Raw genomic sequence first — 17,324 nt, forward strand, 5'->3', positions numbered from 1 at the left:
GGGTGCTGCCCAACCACCTCCCGGCAGCCACAGCTCTCCCTCATCCTTCCTGCATCTCCTCATTCCCTCCATCAGGTACTAACACACTTCTCAGGGCAGCTCCAGAGCCATGAAAGCCCAGCCGTTTTCAACAGAAAACAGTACAGACGAGTTCTACAGGAGCCATGAAATTTTCTTCTGCTCCGGCAATTAAAACGGCACAAAGTCGCCTTTCCTTTGGTGCCACCCCCAACATCAAAGGATCGGAATTCAAAGCCATTCATGCTGCATTGAAACCTCACAATGAAGCTGGAAAATGGAAGTCGATTACTGGGCATAAATATGCAGTAGTTAAAAGGAAAGAGTTATAACGAAATTAAACTGCAGCAGGCCCACAATGTGTGGAAACTTCCAGCACTGGAGTCCTTCTGGCGAGCACTGAGAGGGACACCCTAGTAAAGCAGGCTTCCGACTGCCCCAGGCCCGGCTGCTGGAGCTGCTCACAGCCAGGGTGCCATGTTGTCTTGTCCACCTTGCACAGTAACAGCCCCATGCCTCTGCGAACCTGGCATTTGGGGCTTTTTATTTTGCATGGCTGAGAAGCTGCTGACCACAGAATATTCTCCCTGACTAGGGCTGCTCCGGACACATCTGTCCTTGGTCCCTCGGCCTTCCAGGCCTCTTTGCAGTCCAGTCATCTTCCCTCCAAGCCCCTCTCCAGGATCCTCCAGAGGCACTCTGCCACCAGCTCCCCTTGCAGGAGAAAGCGGGTCCCTAAAGAGGGCAGTGCTCCATCTGCCTGCTGAGCAAAGCCCGCCTCTTTGCTGATTGATTACTGCTCTCTTTAGGAAGGTATTTGATATCCAAAAGAAAAGCCCAGAACACAGAAAGCTAAAGAAGTCTTACACTGTGTCAGAGTGTGTTTTTAAGGCATGAAAATACTTCCCTCCCACACAAACCAGAGTTCTTCTGGGGAAAGATGCCACAGATCGCAGGGAGGAGAATATCTGGGAAAGCGGATCAGTCTTAAAAATAGATAGCTGAACCCAGACTAGAATTCACAGGAGCTACCTGAAAAAAATTAAATCTCACATATTTTTGATATCCAGAACTCCATTCTGATGAAACTTCTAACTGGGTGGCATTTCGCATTTCCAATTATAATAGAGTAATTGTGTTGCCATAGTGATGAGAGATTCTGCAATAACTTTTGTTGCCTTGTAACTGCTGTAGTGTATATTTGTGTACTAGCAGCTGAGTTTTCTTAATTCCATCTCCCTGCCTCTTCCCAACCACCACCACCACCACCACCTTCCCTGGCTGGATTCTGAAACCACCACACCAGCTTTCATTAGGCCGTCCCTAAAATAATGCACGGAATTATCAGAAGCAATCAGAACTCCAGGCAACCACGATCTTATTACCGAAGAAAAAGCGAAACCAGGTCAGGGTGCAAGCCGCCAGCATCCCCCTGGACCCGCGGGCCAGGCTGTTCACAGGTTTACTCCCAGGCCTTAAATGCTTAGGCGGTTTGTGGGAACGGGCGGAAAAGCCTGACTAGAGCAAAGCGGGCAGGCAAAGTGACTACACAAGCCTTTCCTCCCTCCCAGAGCAGGCAGAGCTGCTCTCAGCAAGCAATTAGGTAGGTCTCTACAGTAATGCAATTAGGATTTAGTTAAGAAAGTCATTAGTTCTAAAATAACTTAAGTTAATTTCTGCAACGCTTTATTTGAAAATTGTGTCACAGCAGGTCAATTTACAGCATGCAATAAAGAGAACACTCCTATCAGCGGCCGCAAGTTATTACAAATTTTCGACGTGCATTAATGAGTGCACGGTTCCTCCCCGGCCTTCCCGACCCGCACGCGCGGGCTCTCGCTCCGGGGCCACACACACACCCCGCGTCCCCGTAAACACCGGCGCGGCGCGTTTCGCAACGCCTCGGGTCCTGCGGGCGGCCGGGCCCGAGCCGCGGCCCCGGCCCGGCCCGGCGCCGAGGGGCGTTTTCCGCAAACTCACACGTCCGTCTGACAAAGTTACATAAACGCAGGGCCGGCGCCCCCGCCCGCCGCCCGCCCGCGCCCACCTGCGCCGCCGGCCGCGCAGGCCGCCCCGCCCGCCGCGCGCGGGCCCAGGCCGGCCGCGGGGCGGCGTCCACCTGCCGGCGGGTGTGCGCGGCGCTGCTTACCGGCGGCGGCCGACTCTAGCCCCGCTCGGGCGCTGCGAACCGCATCTCCTCAGCCTGCGCCGCCACCGCCCGCGGGCGGGCGGCTCGGGCGGCGACGGCGACGCGGGCGCGCGGAGCGGGCCGGGCGGGAGGGCGCGAGCGGGCGCGCGGGCTCGGGCTCGGGCGGCGGCGGGGACCGTGCTCCGCGGCGGCGGCCCCACAACCTCCCCTCCTCATTCACAAAAAATTGACCCACGTTGAACCATGATGCTGCTCCCCCCTCCAGCACCGAGCCGCGCGGGGATAGGCCGCGCCCGACGCCCGTCAGTCGCTTCAGCCCCGCCCCCCCCGCCGGCGGCCCGGCAGCCATTGGCCGCGGCGGCCTTGCGTCACCTCCCCTCGCGGGCCCCGCCCCCTCCCGGTTTCTAATGAAGAGCGCGTCAATTACGGCTCGGCCCCGCCCCCAGGCACCCTGCCGCCCTTCCATTGGTCCGCGAGGTCTGCGCCCGCCCTGCGTCGGCCCAACCGTTGGCCCCAGGACCCAGGCCCTGCACAGAGGCTCCACCTCTGTCCGCCTTCCCGTACAAGTCCACGACCCCATTGGCTCCCGGCGCTGTCAACTTCGGGGGGCGGGGCGTACCGGAGGACGCTCCAGGCGCCAGTGCCGGGCGCTTCGCAATGTAGAAAGCAGAGGGAGCTGGGGCGGATACTGACGGGAAACCAAGCCCCAGCCGTTGCTAGCCCGAGTTGGCAGCCTGTGGCGCTGCCACTGATCAGCACCGCGCGCCCACGCAGCTAGCTCGCGCTCGGAGGGGGCGCAGAGGCGCGCGGGCTGAGGCGGGGAACTGGCCAGGCCCTGCCGCAGCCTCCATCTTGGGCAGGGACGCGGGTCACGTGGGCTGCGTGCCGGGAACGCTGGGACCGGGACCAGTGCGCAGGCGCGTGGGCCCCGCCCAGCCCGCGGCGGCCGCACGGCCCGGGGTGCGGCCGGGGTTCTTTGGCGGGACTGGGACCAGTGCCGGGGCGCGGGCTGGCCTCTCCGGGCTGCCGCCGCGTTCCCGTTCGCCGGGAGCGCGCTTCGAGCCGGCTCTCGGCAGGCCGGGGCGCAGGCTCGGCGGCGCGGGAGGGCATGACCAGGGCGCCCTCCTGGCGTCCTAGGTCCATCTCGCCAAGAGCCGGTGTCGGAACGCAGGTTCTGCCAGGAGCACCCAGGCCGTGCGGAGCCTGGCCTCCGCGACAGCGGCCCTGATGAGGGGCCCGCGGCGCAGCCTGCGCAGTCTGCAGGCCCTGGGCTCTGCGAGAAAGCCATAGTTGTGTGCGTACAGTACAGTTTGCAAAGTGTGCAGCTTCACGTTATTTTAACTGGCTCGAAGTAAGCGCTTACGGAACTTTGCTCGTTGTAAGAAACGTGTGCTCTAACATAGCCCAACTTCAAAGCCAAGGAATGAATTGCGGAATCTTAAAACAGAAGAGCTGAAGAAAATGTCCGCAATGAAAGAGTGTTAATGACCGCCGCTGATGGAAAGGGCGCACTGTCACGTTCTCATAAAATGAAGCAGAGTCGGTGGCTAGCGACGTTTAGATGACAAAAATCAAGGTTCGAAATTATTTGACAGGATTATTTAAAACGTGCAATAATATGATAATAGAAAACCTGGCATACACACATCTAATATTAATTTTACAAGTACAAACTGGGAGACATATGCCTGAACAAAAAGTCTTATCAAAAGTCTGGAGTATAATCCTAGGTGGAATTAAAAGGTAGACTTCGATTCAGAGAAATAAGCAGTCTTTGTGCCAGTTGGACCTCACCTGAAGTCCTGAGAGCGCTCCAGAGCGTGTGTGCAAGAACCTGGCTTGCCTTTTCTGCACAAGAGAAACTTGGGGGCCTGGTGGTTGTCAGAAAAATGCTTGTCTCAGCCAGTACAAGGAGCTCAGTAGAGATCTGTACAATAAAAGAAAGGTCTAGCTGTGCAGGTGGAGCTTGAGCAGGGGAAAGGGGGAGTGTCAGCCCCAGCACCATGGAACATCCACTTGGAGCTTCACAGAAGCCATTTAAAGAGAATCCCAGTCTGAAAAAGCAAGTCCCCCCTGCCCACCCCGTGGTGGAAGAAACCAATCCTTAGAAATGAAGAAATCCCCAAAGACTCAAAATCTAGAATTGGTAGAAGTCCAGTGAGTGACTAATGATAAAACAGAAAAAGCCAGGTACACTAACAGTAACACTGAGCATTGACTATGCTATGTGGTAGGCACTTGAGCTAAGTGCATGCATTGGGACACGTGATAGAAAAGCCCCAACCACATAAGCCAGAAAACACCTTAAATGCCTACACGTAACTCCAAATCCCAGTGGAACTTGGCAACTGACAAAATCATTGTCAGTGTCACCTGGAAGAATAAACAGTTGAGAACAGTCAAAAGGAAAAGTGATGAGAAAAACTGTAAAACATTGTCTAGGCTATAACGAAAACATGATGCTAACCCAGATGAATGGAAAGTGACAGTAAAGAAACAATCACAGGCAAATTTCAGAACGCCAGGCTGACATCCCGCAGGCCTATCCCAGCAGTTGCCAGGCTCCTTCCAGGCTGGTCATTGCCTGTGCCACACCGATTGTTCACTATTTTAATACTACCCCTATAATGACTTAAAATGCAAAGAGGTGACTTCAAATGAGAACACAATGTGAGAGAATACTTGTAATCATTTGAAGAGAAAAGAATAAACTCTGAATTTGTACCTCATCAAATTAAATGAAGCTTTAAGTGTAAAATGTACTAAGGAAAAATGTAGTGGACATTTCTATAAGTGTAATGGAATAGAAAATGCCATCAATAGTCATAAAAGGAAATATTGATAATTTGTTAATTAAACTACTGGATACAGTCAACTGGAAAATTAATAACCACTGATTGTGGAATATAGGGAATACTATTCAGCAATAAAAAAGAATGAACCATAACTGATGAATGAATGTCAGCATCATAATGAAGTCGGCTGAAAGAGGCACATTTTATGACCGTTAGCACGAAACTCAGGAGCCAACCAATACCTGGTGGGAGTACAGATTAGAAGGGACTGTTTCCTGGGGTGGGTGAGCAGAGGGTTGACTGGGAAGGCACCAAGAACTTCCTGGCATGAGGGGACGATGCACGTCGGGACTGGAGTGTAGGTTGCATGGGTGCACATCTGTCTGACCTCCTGGACGCTATCCATGTGACTTTGCAGAGAGATTTTACCAAGACAAAGCAACAGTGGCTCCAATTTGGAGCAGAGGAAGAACAGTTCATGCATCAGAACACAGATAAAATCAAAAGTGGGGGAAAGTGTGTCTGTTTCACAGACCGGATCTCCTTTACAGGAAAGGGCTTTTGGTGATGAAAACAGAGGCGTGCATCCCAAGCAAGACAGAGACAAGGACGGAAAACACAAAAAGAGCACCCAATAAACATGACAGAGTGTTCTCTTCCCTGATAATAGGAGAAATGCAAGGCTTTCTCTGATAGGAGCAAATGTGAAGAAATAAACATTGTACACAAATAAAGCCTTAAAATCGTGCATATTCTTTCACATAGTAATTCCAATTCCACAACTTCATCCTAAGAAGTATTGATATTGATAAACATTTAGCTTAAAGTTTCACAGAAAAAGTGGTTGGAATGAACATGTATAGGGGATTTTCTATCTTGGAAAGAAAATTTTATAGTTGAAACAGGAAGACTACAAAAGATCATGCAATATAATTTTTACAAATAAGAACATTTGTGGACACACACAAAAAAAAAGATGAGAAAAAATAATCAAAATATTCCCAGTGGTTTCTTCTGAGTATTTATTTGGAAGATTAAAGATCACTGTTTTCTATTTGCTCATCTCTGTTGTCTAAATTCTACAGTGAACGTGTATTATTTTGTAACAATTTTTAAATATTTCAAAGGACCGGAAGTGAACTGAGGGAACTGCAGGGTAAGCAGCTGAGAATCAGTGAAGCTGGCGGCTTAGAGGAAGAGAGATGGTGTGCGGGGCCTGAGGGGGTTCGTCAGGGCCCTCCCCACCAGCCTTCCTTCTCTCCTGGTCTTACCTTTATCTGTCCTTCAAGGCTTCCTCCTCAGACCCGCTCCAAAAAAGACAGCTCAACCAGGTCATTGAAAGAAGTACTCAGAGACCAAAGAAATAGCTCATTATGGACCCTCACCTGCCTCCTCTTGCACAGGTGAGGCTTGGACCACCGAGGACATGGAGGTGATCTTGACGGGGCAAATCCCATCCAAAGCTATTTTTGTTGCAGTTTGGTATGTTTTTTGAAATAACATATTGGGGTCATCAGCATAGAGGAGGCAGCCACAGTCATGGAGGAGGTAAACCAGATATGGAATAGGTAGAGGGTAAGGAGAATAGAAACCAGGACCCTAGGAGACAGGAAAATCACAGAAGAATGGAGGCCATGGGAATCTGCAGGCTGGCAGCCAGTATCCCACATAAGGGTCCTCCAAAGGAGGCCATTGCTGGGCCTTCTGTGACTTGGGGGTGAGGAACAAGTTTGTGCCTGATTGCTTTTTTAGGAACTTAATTGCAAAGCATCCTAGCCTAGGACCCCAAAGGAAAACTGGCATTAAGGCCCCAGACAGTGGGAGTAATGGCTGAGGGCTGGTTTGGGGTAGGAAAGACAGGAAATGATGGCTGTGGGATACAGTCAGCCAGCCTCTGTCTTTGGAAGGAAGAGGAAGCAGTGGTCCATCACTCCTGTCCCCAATGGGTCCCCTACAGGTGCCTAGTTCCCAACCTTGTTGGTGGGGCAACTATGGGTTCTGGGGAACATCCTGAGCATCAGAGACAACAGGCAGCAGGTCAAGGTGAGCAGCTACCAGGCCAGCCCACACAGGCAGTGCCTGGGATGCTCGGAAAGGGGAAGGGATCAGAAGGCAATCCAGTGCCCAGGTGCCTGCTCCAGTGAAGCTGTCACAGCACCCTCTTCAGGCTCAGCGGACTCCCTTTGGATGACTTACATGGTTGTCCTCCGACAGAAGGGAAGAGACAGGGAGCTAGCCTGGGAAGACCTGGGCCGAGAGTCCTCCCTTCTGAGCAGACTCTAGTGTGTCTGTGGCGGAGGAGTGGTGTCAGCCGTGGCCATAAAGTGGTCCTAAGGGGCATATAGCTGTTGAGATGGAAGCACCAGGCCCATTCCTAACCTGCGCGCCAGGCAAGAGCCATGTGGAGGCTCCCACATGTATCTAAATGCTTAAGAGCAAAATAAACCCCAACTGTCGCGTGAAACGTGCTACCTCCTCCGCGGCCACGCAGGCCCCCATGACAGCCTGGAGTCCAGAATCCCCAGACTCTGGATTCTGCTCAGGACCCCAACTGTGGGCTCTTCCTCTTCCTCCACTGGCCCACCTTGCACCTCAGGGAGCGACACTTCCATGCCCAGCCATTTTCCCAGGCCCTGTCCACAGCACGAGCAGCACCCCTTGGCCTGTCCATAGGGGTGGAACTGAAGAAGAGGCTCTAAAATGGCCTCAGACCACTTGGACAAGGGATCCTGGGTCCTAGGTCCTGGGTATCTGGAGCATGGTCTGAAAGGGGGAGCAGGGGCCCCAGAGGAACCCCCACCCCACCCAGACTTCTCACCTAGGGTCAAGACACAGTAGAGGAGGCAGCATGGGCCTCGAGAGCACAAGGGGCAGGCCAAGGGCCCTCTTGCCCAGCCTCGGAGAGTTTCTGAAAATCCCAACTGAACAGTCTGTGAGCAGGAGAGGGCCTCAGGAGGAGGCAGGGAGTCTGGCTAGAGAACTTGAGGACAAGGAGCTGAGACTCAGGAGTAGGGGTAAGGTGATAAAGACATGCTTATGGTGACAGGCACCTTGGGGGGTGCTAAAGGGAGCTGACCAGGGCCAGGACAGAGATCGCCCAGTGGTCTGTAGCCAGCCAGAACCAAAGGCAGTGAGCGATGGCACTCAGAAGCCCCACTGCAGAGAACTTGCATGCAGTGTGTGTGTGATACCTGACTGATGGCAGGAATAAAGGACAGAGTAGTGAGGACCCCACGGACACTGACCACATAGTGGACAGGAGTCACCCTGGGGCCAGGCTGCATGGGAAAACAGGGGCGCCAGGAGGGCCAAGGGCAGAGCCAGGGAATTGGAGGTAAACCAGGGTGGGGTGAGGCCCACATGAGGATTCCACATCCTCAGTGAAGACACTGCCTGTGGGGGCAGGGAGGTGACGAGGAGAGCCCTCTGTTTCCACTGTGCTCGGCGGGGAGGGGCTCCCCTGAGCTTGTGGTGGTGTCTGTGCTCTCTTGGATTTGGGTGCACACTGATTGCATGGTCTGGGAACTCTCAGGCTGGAACAGTAACGTGAAAGTAGTCCTGGTGCAGAAGAAGCTTGATACTTGTAGCAGAAGCAAGTGGCTCTCACCTCTACTCAGGTTACATAGAATTCCCAGGGATAGACTTTTGCTCAAAATGAGCTCACAACCAAAAATTATACAACCGAAAGGTTTTATATAAAATGTGAAATTCTGAATTAAATTATAAATCTATTAGGAGACAATTCACTTATGAGCATGAGTCAGAGGGTAAATAAAGAGCAAGATCACATCACCAAGACATTGAGACAATATGACAGCTTAAAAATAATAAAGAAGCTAACGAAGGAAGTGATATTGGATACATTACAGAAGAACAAGAGTCTGAGAGAAAGAAGGGTTTTCTTATTAATAGAACCAAATAAAACGTGTAGACATGAAGAATATAATCATTAAAATTAAAAATTCAGTGGGGAAGATAAAAAGCATATAAATGCTATTACCAACTAGAAGATAGATTCAAGGAGGTTATCCAAGTGCAGACAGGTGAGTAAAAGAGATGGGAATGGTCATTCCCTTGAGAGAGTAGGAGGCACACGCTGCCCTGGCAGATCTCACCTGACCAGCACGCAACCCCAGCTGCAAGTGTGGCCTCTAACACTTAGGGCTGTGTCTTTCTTCAGAGAGCTGCTGTTGGTCAAGGGGAGTCACCTCGCCTGGAAAAGCTTGGGAGGTCACGTCCCTCCTAGTCAGGGAGGCCCTGAGGTCAGCCTCTGGCCAGGGGGACAGAAAAGGCTGCCCGCCCCACTGCATCAGCCTGAGCCTTATGTCCTGCTGGCCTCGCCAGAAGCTGCTCCTGGGGCTCAGCTTCAGGGAGTCTCACCTCCCAGTCGCCTAGGTGGGGGAGGGAGGATGGAAAGAGAGGCAAATCCACACCCAGGACAGCCTTGGGCTTTCTGAAGGAAGGGGCTCCTCAGGTGCAGGGAACCCAGTGCTGGGGTGACAGACGTGGTCATACAGTGGACCTGTGGGCGTGATGGCAGCTGTACTGTCCACAGACCCCTCAGGTGCCTTGGCAGAAGGCCCCAGTCACATCTCCGCCATGCTAGGAGGAAATCAGCCTCGAATTCTGTGCCAGCTAGGCTCCGAGAGGAAGGGGGAGCTGGCGTTGTCTGCAAAGGGAGAAGACCTCCTGGAAGGAACCAGAGAGGGGCACGCCTCGGCCACGAGGCGGCAGGGGACGAGGAGTCCTCTCTCCGTCCTTCCTCAGGTGCCTCTGGCTGACCACAGAGTAGCTCTGCCCTGGGGCCACGGAGTGCCCGGGGCTCAGGAGATGCGGGACAGCTGACACTGGCCTCAGAGGACACACGGGCAGGGCGAGGCTGCTGCCAGGTGTCCTTGCCACTAGCGCTGCGCACAAACTCGCCACCAATCTCAGGCTGAAAGCTGCGTGCTTCTCTTGTCTGGGAGTCCGGAGCCCAGCACGTTGTCATCTCACTGAGGCTTGGGTCCTCTGCTGCCTCCACTAGTTGGTAGTATAGTCCTGTTCCTTGTGGGTGTACGACTGACGTCCTGTTCTGCTGCTGACCTTTTGACTCTTAGGGGCCACCTCACAGCCTCTGCCACTTGTCCCTCACAGCAAAGCAGTCTGCACTTGGAAGGCCAGCGGGAGAACCTCAGTCTGGCATCTCTCTGGCTTCTTTAAGGCCCGATTAGGGCAGGCCCACCCAGGACAATTCCCTTTGGATTGGCTCAGGTGCACTGATGCGGAACCTTCGAGGTGTGGCAGAGGGTGGCAGAATGCCGCCCCAGGGATGCTGCTTCTGTGTAAGGACCACCTTGGATCACAAGCCCCTGAAAGCTAGCAGGTGCATGAGAGCCTTCTGATCTCTGCTTTTCCTTCTGAGAACAAGAGAAAATGTCCCTCAGTAAGTGAGGCCCTCCCCGGAGGAGCACGAGGCCTGTTCAGTGGGAATTCTGGGCAACAGTCAGAGTTAGGATGATTCCCACTTCCTATTAGTCTCCCCGCATAGTTAAGCTCCTTCAGTTGTCCCTTTTTGTCCCCCTGGTAGAGGCACATGGGCCACTTGTGGACGTAGATTTGCATTAAACACGAATGCTTTCCTCCTGCTCGCCTGTCTCACGGACCACTACCCAGGTGCGGCAGCCGCAGGAATGTCGAGGAGAGATGGCGAGTGAGCCTAAGCGAGAACGAGGCAGAGAGGAGAGGGCGGGCTCTAGTGTTGAGCTCGGTGGAAAGGCAGGGCTAATAGGGCACGAGGGGAGGCGGCAGCCTGAGCTTCCCACTGGTGGCTTTGCTACCTGGCATTGATCCCAGGGGCTCTTTACCACTGAGCTGCACCACCAGGTCTTTTTAGTTTTTGAGACGGGGTCTCACTGAGTTGCCCAGGCTGGCGCCAAACTTGGGCTCCTCCTGCCTGGGCCTCCAGAGTCGCTGGATCACTGGTGTGTGCCACTGCTCCTGGCTGAGCTTACGTGTCTTATGTTCCTGGTGTTGTCAGGAGGTTGGTTTTTTATTCTGTCAAGCAAAATGATCTTGCTATCCTTTTTAAAGAAAACACTAAAAACTTGAAACAATATATGATTTGCAAAGGGGCAGAGGGGATAGAAAAAGAGAAGTGGGAAAAGAGGAGGACATCCATCCATCCAACGGGAAAGAAGAGCAAGAGCAAAGGAAGAATGAGTAAGGAGAAATACCAAAACGAAATCAGGAAGCAATTCCAAACAAATCAGTATACATTTATATTAGTAGATCACAACAAATGTAAATGGACTAAATTTGCAAGGTAAGGACAGTTTGTCAGGTTGGATTGAAAAATAAAACCCATCTCCCCACTGCTTACACATGATGGAACTAAACACAAGAACACAGTCTGATGGGGCAAAAAATGATGTTTAAGACAACACTAATCCAAAGACATCTTCATTGTAGTATCAGCAAACATTTCTAAGAAAGGAAAGCATTCATAGAGGTAAAGGTGAGCATAATGGTAGGAAGGACAATTCAGCCGGAAGATAACAACAATTTAAATTTTCTGCATCTAGTGATTTAGCCTCAGATAATACAAAGCAAGAGATTGTAAAGTTCCAAGGAGAAATTCATAAACCCACAATACTGGAAAATACAACTCTTTTACTGACAGATATGCAGGATTTGAAGAATAAACTAAACAAGCTTACCCTGAGGCTCACGCATTAAGGAATCCTACACTCCTGGATCCTCAATCAGGAAGCACATTCTCACCAGGGGTATATAGACATTTAAAAACTCTGACTGTGATGACACTCTATGCCATAGAGCAAATCTCAACAGATGGCAGAGAGTCAATGTCACACAGACCACCTTCTTTTACCAAAATGTGAGGAGTTAGAAATCAATTACCAAAAGATATTCTAAGTAAATCTACAGGCAAACAATTAAAACCACTAAGAGAGCTGGAAAGGATTTCTGGATGCAGGATCCATATTTTGAAATTCACTGGGTTCCTATATACTTATTAGGAACTTTCAGAATTTAAGAGAAGATACCATTTACAATGTAAAACCTTTGTAATTCCTAGGGATAGATCTAATAAAAGTATATTTATGGAGTCAGTTATGAAACTTTATTGAAATGTACTTAAAAGTAACTGGAGAAACACACCAAATTTCATCAATTCTGAAATGTGCTCTTTTTTCTATGATTTTAACATCTCAGAAGTCAGATGTAACTTAAAATTGACTGTTCCTTAGCTTTTTGTCATACATCAGTTGGCAGCACTTTTTCTTTCCTCAAAACACATGAAAAAGAGGTGCATTTTTTACTTGGCAGCATCTGGATGCAATTAAGGGAATACCAAGTCCATGGATAGAAGAACTGGAAGTTGTAAAGATGACTCTACTCTTTGACGCATTCTAAAACTTCAATGCAATTTTTGGCTAGTTTCTTCTGAAAATAACTGAATAATAAGGTATTGAAATAGGACAGGCGACTTTGGCAAACAACTTGGGGAGGTGTCTTTACCAGGTATCAAAATATATTCTAAGCTTTAGGAATTTGGCCATAGAGTATTGGTGTTGGGATGGACAAACAGAGCAAGGTGACAGATCGGCCCAGCCAGGAATGCATGTACGTATGAAACTTGACCTAAGACAGAGATTGCATTGTGGAGCTGCTTGGACAAGTGGTTATTCCTATGGGAAAAAGTATGTAAAATCATTATCTCATAACAAACACATAAACTTGGCAGAAGAATAATCTGTATGGGAAAAATACAACTTTAGAATTTTAGAAGACAATGTGGGAAGTAATAATCCTATGGTCTGTGGAAGAATTTCTTATATGGAACATGAAAAGCATACACCAAAAAGGAAAACATTGTTCAACATCATTAACCACTAGGGAAATGCACATTAAACCACAATCAGCTGCCACTTCACACCCAAATGAATGCTCCAACCAAAACACAGTGACGATACCAAGTACTAAGGAGTATGCAAAGGCTTGCTCACTCAGGTGTTGTGGGCATACAATGTGTCACAGTCACACAAAAACACAGGTGCTCTGCTTTGGTTTGTTGGTTTTTTTCCAATAATAAACATGCACCTAATGTATGACCTAGCAATCCTGCTGCTCAATATTTTCCTTAGGGAAATGCAAATTTATGCCCCACAAAACCTAGATACATATGATTACAGAACTCTATTCATCAAAGCTGCAAACTGGAAACACTCCAAAGACTTGCTGACAACTGAGTGAGCAAGCAGAGTGGTACCTCTGTTCAGTGAAGTACGATACAACAACAAAAAGGAATGAGCAATTAGGTATACATACAACAAAGTAGGTAAACGTGATTATTAATTATGCTTTATGCTTTTCATAAGTTTGAAATATTTAATAGTGACAAAAAACATGTAGACATATGTCATAAAATTATGAAAGACAATTTGATCTTTCTCTGTCAAGAGTGTATTAGTGTTGGACCTCCTCATGGTGCTGCCCTGTGCTTGTCTTCTACACTAGGCTAGAAATTCTGGAACTGTGCCTCTTCGTGGTTGCTGCCCTTCTCCACCTTCTATGGCTCAAGACCCTCAACAGACTTATGTGAATGGACATTATTTCCGTGATCCAGAAAAGACAAAAATCCTGTGTTATCTCTTCGTCAAGGTAGGAGTGTCACCAGGTGCAGAACTTAAACTCATGGGACTTCATGGTGCAGCCTCGGAATTCAGTTCTGTGGACACTACTGAGATCAGTGACTTCTGTATGAAAATCAAATCACATTTTCCACTGACACAAAAGATATCACAAAATATAATGATAATTCCAATGAGTACATAAATGTGGGACAAATGGTTAACTGTGCTTTTTAAGTAAGCACAGTGCTTTGAATCATTTTGGTTAGAAGGCAGAAACTATGAGAAGTTGTGTCTCATAAGGATTTTACTTTAATGTGGGAACATTCCTTGTTATTCTGAGACTCATTTTTTAATATTTGACCCCCTGAATATTGCTGAAAATGATAATATGGATGATTAAAAGTCCTGCTCCACCTTAACTTTAACACCTGAGCAGTTATTCCGTACAAAGCCACTGAGGCAGCCCAGGGTCGTTCTTGTCTTATTTAATCCTCACAGGCACCTGGGAGACAGGTGCTCTTATGAGTCACCATGTGTGGTTGAGGATAAGGAGACTTGGGGAAATGAGAGAGAACCCATCTAAGGGCTTGTCTGGACAACCTCAAACATCTGTCCTCCAGCCCCTGCTGTGGTCTTGTGCCTCACACGGCACCCGGTATGCAGTAGGCCTTTGGCAGGACCTCCGAGGGGCTCACTCAGCATCTAGAGAGGGCAGCACTCCGTCTGGACCAGGTTCTGGCCGATCCCAATGCGCGTGCTTTAACTGACTTCCGGCAATTGTGTTACTCCTTCCGTGGTCCCAGCCCATCCGATGTTTTCCTCCCACAATGGACCAGTGAAGCAGGACCAAGTAAAAGCTTTCTTTTGTTAAAGTGAAACCCTCTGCCCCATAACACTGAAGGTGAGTCCTTGGAGGGCAGTCCCGTGCCTCGCTGTGCCGGCCTTCGGGTCTGTCCTGGGGAGTCACGCGGAGTCCTAGCACCAGGCAAGACGTCCTCTGCCCGGACCGGCTTCGCTCACTGGCCAGCACAGACTTGGTGACTGCGGAGCACTTCAAAGCAACTCATGGAGTCACCATGTAAACACAGCAATAGGGCATCTGTTTTTTAATTTTGATTTTATTTTTTTCCCACTAAACTACTCAAGTGAGAAACATTTGGAGATTCATATTCAGGGCACAGGACCAAATGGCATCTGAAGCACTTCTTTGTTAAATATAATTAATTTTTCTTGGCTTTTCCCCATCATGACAGAGTCGGATCTTTATGGGATCCTCACTGTTGGCCTTATTTATAGGGGAACATTTCCTTTCCCTGAGGCCTCTCCGCAGCCACCACAGAGGTGCTGGGTGGGGCAGGTGGCAGTCTGCTTCCTTTTCTCACCTGCTATTGTAAAGTAGGAGCCAGGTACTTTGTGTTACTGACTTCGACTTTTAAAAACAGACAACCAGCACTAAACAAACAAAAAACCAACCTGGACTGGCTCTCAGTCTGTCTAAGGCAGCGTCTGATCTCACTCGGCTTCACTTTGAAGGGGCAAGAACTCGGAAGACCAGGAGCTGGGAATTCGTGGTAGGAGACGGGGAGCAGAAGAATATCGCTGCTTTTCTCCCTTGTTTTTCCTAGAAAAAGAAAGATTTTTTTGTAAAACACACACACACACACACACACACACACTCCACAATCAGAATCTAAAGACCCGCAGAAAGGAAAACTGCATGAGAATGTTATTTTCCAATGAAGATGTATGTGATCCGGCCCCTGGTGTTGGTTTTAAGTGGAGATATTGACTTCCAGCTGACTGAGGAGTGGAACATCTTTCTCCTGAAATATTGATGGTAGGTTACACGAAACCACAAACTCTCTCCATAAAGCACGGCATTTCTGATCCTAATGTGTTTTCTCTCCCGGGGATGACGGCTGCATTCATGATATGATGGCTCCATTCTATCTTGGGGAAAAACTTTTTACCATACTGCTAAATTAACTTGTCAAAAGGCTTCAAACTTGGGAAGCTTGTACAGCTGAATTCAGCGCTATTATTCAGGATTGAATGGGAAGGCCATGGACTGTGAAAGCTTGCAAAAAATAAGTGTCCCAGGCTTTGCTGGCTGAGTGGAAGACCTGCCTTTTGTGAGGACTCTGCCTGTGAACCTCGCGCTTCCAGAAAGGCCGTGCTGCTGATGCCACCCCCAAGGCCTCCCCGCACACACCCTCCGGAGGACGTCCACTCCCAGGAAGCTCCCTCCAGCAGGGCACTCGCCAAGACACGGGGGCAGGAGGAGCGACAAAGACCCGCAGCTCCCCAGGGGACCTTGTGTTCTGGACAGAGCTTCACGAGGGCCTGGATGGCCAGTGGCTGCTCATAAACGCCTGCCCACTGCCGTGGCTCTTGGAACAGGCTTTGCCTCTGGTTCTGGAAAAACAGCGACGTGGCTGCGTTTCTCATCAGCACTGTGACTGACGGGGGCGTTTGGAACACCAGGTGGAGTGCCAGCGCCCAGCAGTCCTGGTGTCCCTGTGCCAGCCCCCGAGAGCACCAACGCAGGACCCACAGCCACGCGTGGGTCCACTGAGAAAAGAAGTGGTGGGGGAGGTGGGCTGGTGACCTCGTTTGTGAAGACACAGTCCCAAAATGACACAGCAAGTCCCCTCCCGCACCCCTGGCACTGGAAGTATTCTAGCTCCGGGCCAGGGGGACACTGGGGAGACCAGCCTCCCTGGCTTAGAGAGCACCTGTGACCCAGGCGCTCGTCCTAGATCAGTGCCGCTGGGGACCGGCAGAGCGCGGAGGTGTCAGCCTCCTCCTGAGGTCGCCACAGCAGATGGCCCTGGGTGTTGTGGACTAAGCCTGCAAGCTGTCTCTGCAATCCATAGGAACTTGTTTCATAGGAAACTCGGAATGCTCAAGATGACCAGAACGACACAGATGTTGTGGCCTGTCCCCCAAGCGGTCGACAGGTCGAAAGACAAGGTAAATGAGCCGACGTCCCCCTTGTTGCTCACGATTCAAAGCACGCTGAGACGCCCTCTCTGGTACGGAGCTGTCCCTCTTGCCGGCCAGAAGGCGCCTGTCCTGAGCCTGTCCAAAGACGGCCTGTTTCTAAGGACACCTGCTGCTGTCTCTTGAGCCTGGCTGTCTGTGTGTCCGCCCCATGCCTTCAGTCAGCTGTGGTCCCATGGTGTCACCTCCATCTTAGCCGGCCCCAGTGCCCATCCCATGCTTCACAACACGGTATGCTCTGGGGTAGTCCCAGGGACGAGGACCTTTTAAAGCCCTGTAAGCTATGCCGTGGGCAGCAGAGATTGCAAACAGTTGTGCGAGGTGGCCAGCAGATTAGGCCATCCCTTTGGACTTCTGTGGCGTGGTGAGCAAGACTCATGAGGATGTAGGACCACAGCCAGGCTTCAGAGGTCCAGGGTGGGCGCAGGACATTTGGGGGCTGGGAAAAAGTGAGACGTGCAGGGCAGGCTCAGAAGCCAGGAGCTGGGCCTGGCATCCCAAGGCAGCCAGGCTCCTGCTCGGACAGAACTGGAATTCCAGCTCCAGCACTGGTGCCACATCACCTGTCACCAGGGTGGTCTGGTCATGGGGTGATCCTGAGAGTCACCCCTGCTTCTGATTCACTGTGGCTGCTGGCCATTTTGCAGATCCTGTTTCTGTTTAAGTGGAGCTCTAGGACTCGGGCTCTGATCTGGGGTCTTTCCTGATCTCTCAGGCCAAGCT

General features: G+C 50.5%; 1 protein-coding gene across 6 annotated transcripts in view; it reads right to left on the reverse strand.

Moving 5' to 3' along the window:
- The window catches only part of Hdac4 (histone deacetylase 4), a 255,217-nt gene extending 252,207 nt beyond the window's left edge, over window positions 1-3,010 (reverse strand). For 5 of the 6 annotated variants that reach the window (XM_047543427.1, XM_047543430.1, XM_047543428.1 and 2 more), the window contains exon 1: window positions 2,168-2,431. The gene's annotated coding sequence lies outside the window, so the exon portion shown is untranslated. Of the gene's footprint in view, window positions 1-2,167; window positions 2,432-2,786 lie in introns of those variants that run through there. The other variant, XM_047543426.1, reaches the window with a different exon arrangement.
- Window positions 3,011-17,324: the final 14,314 nt, after the last annotated feature.

The sequence above is a fragment of the Sciurus carolinensis genome, chromosome 3, assembly GCF_902686445.1.
Source record: "Sciurus carolinensis chromosome 3, mSciCar1.2, whole genome shotgun sequence".
NCBI lineage: Eukaryota > Metazoa > Chordata > Mammalia > Rodentia > Sciuridae > Sciurus > Sciurus carolinensis.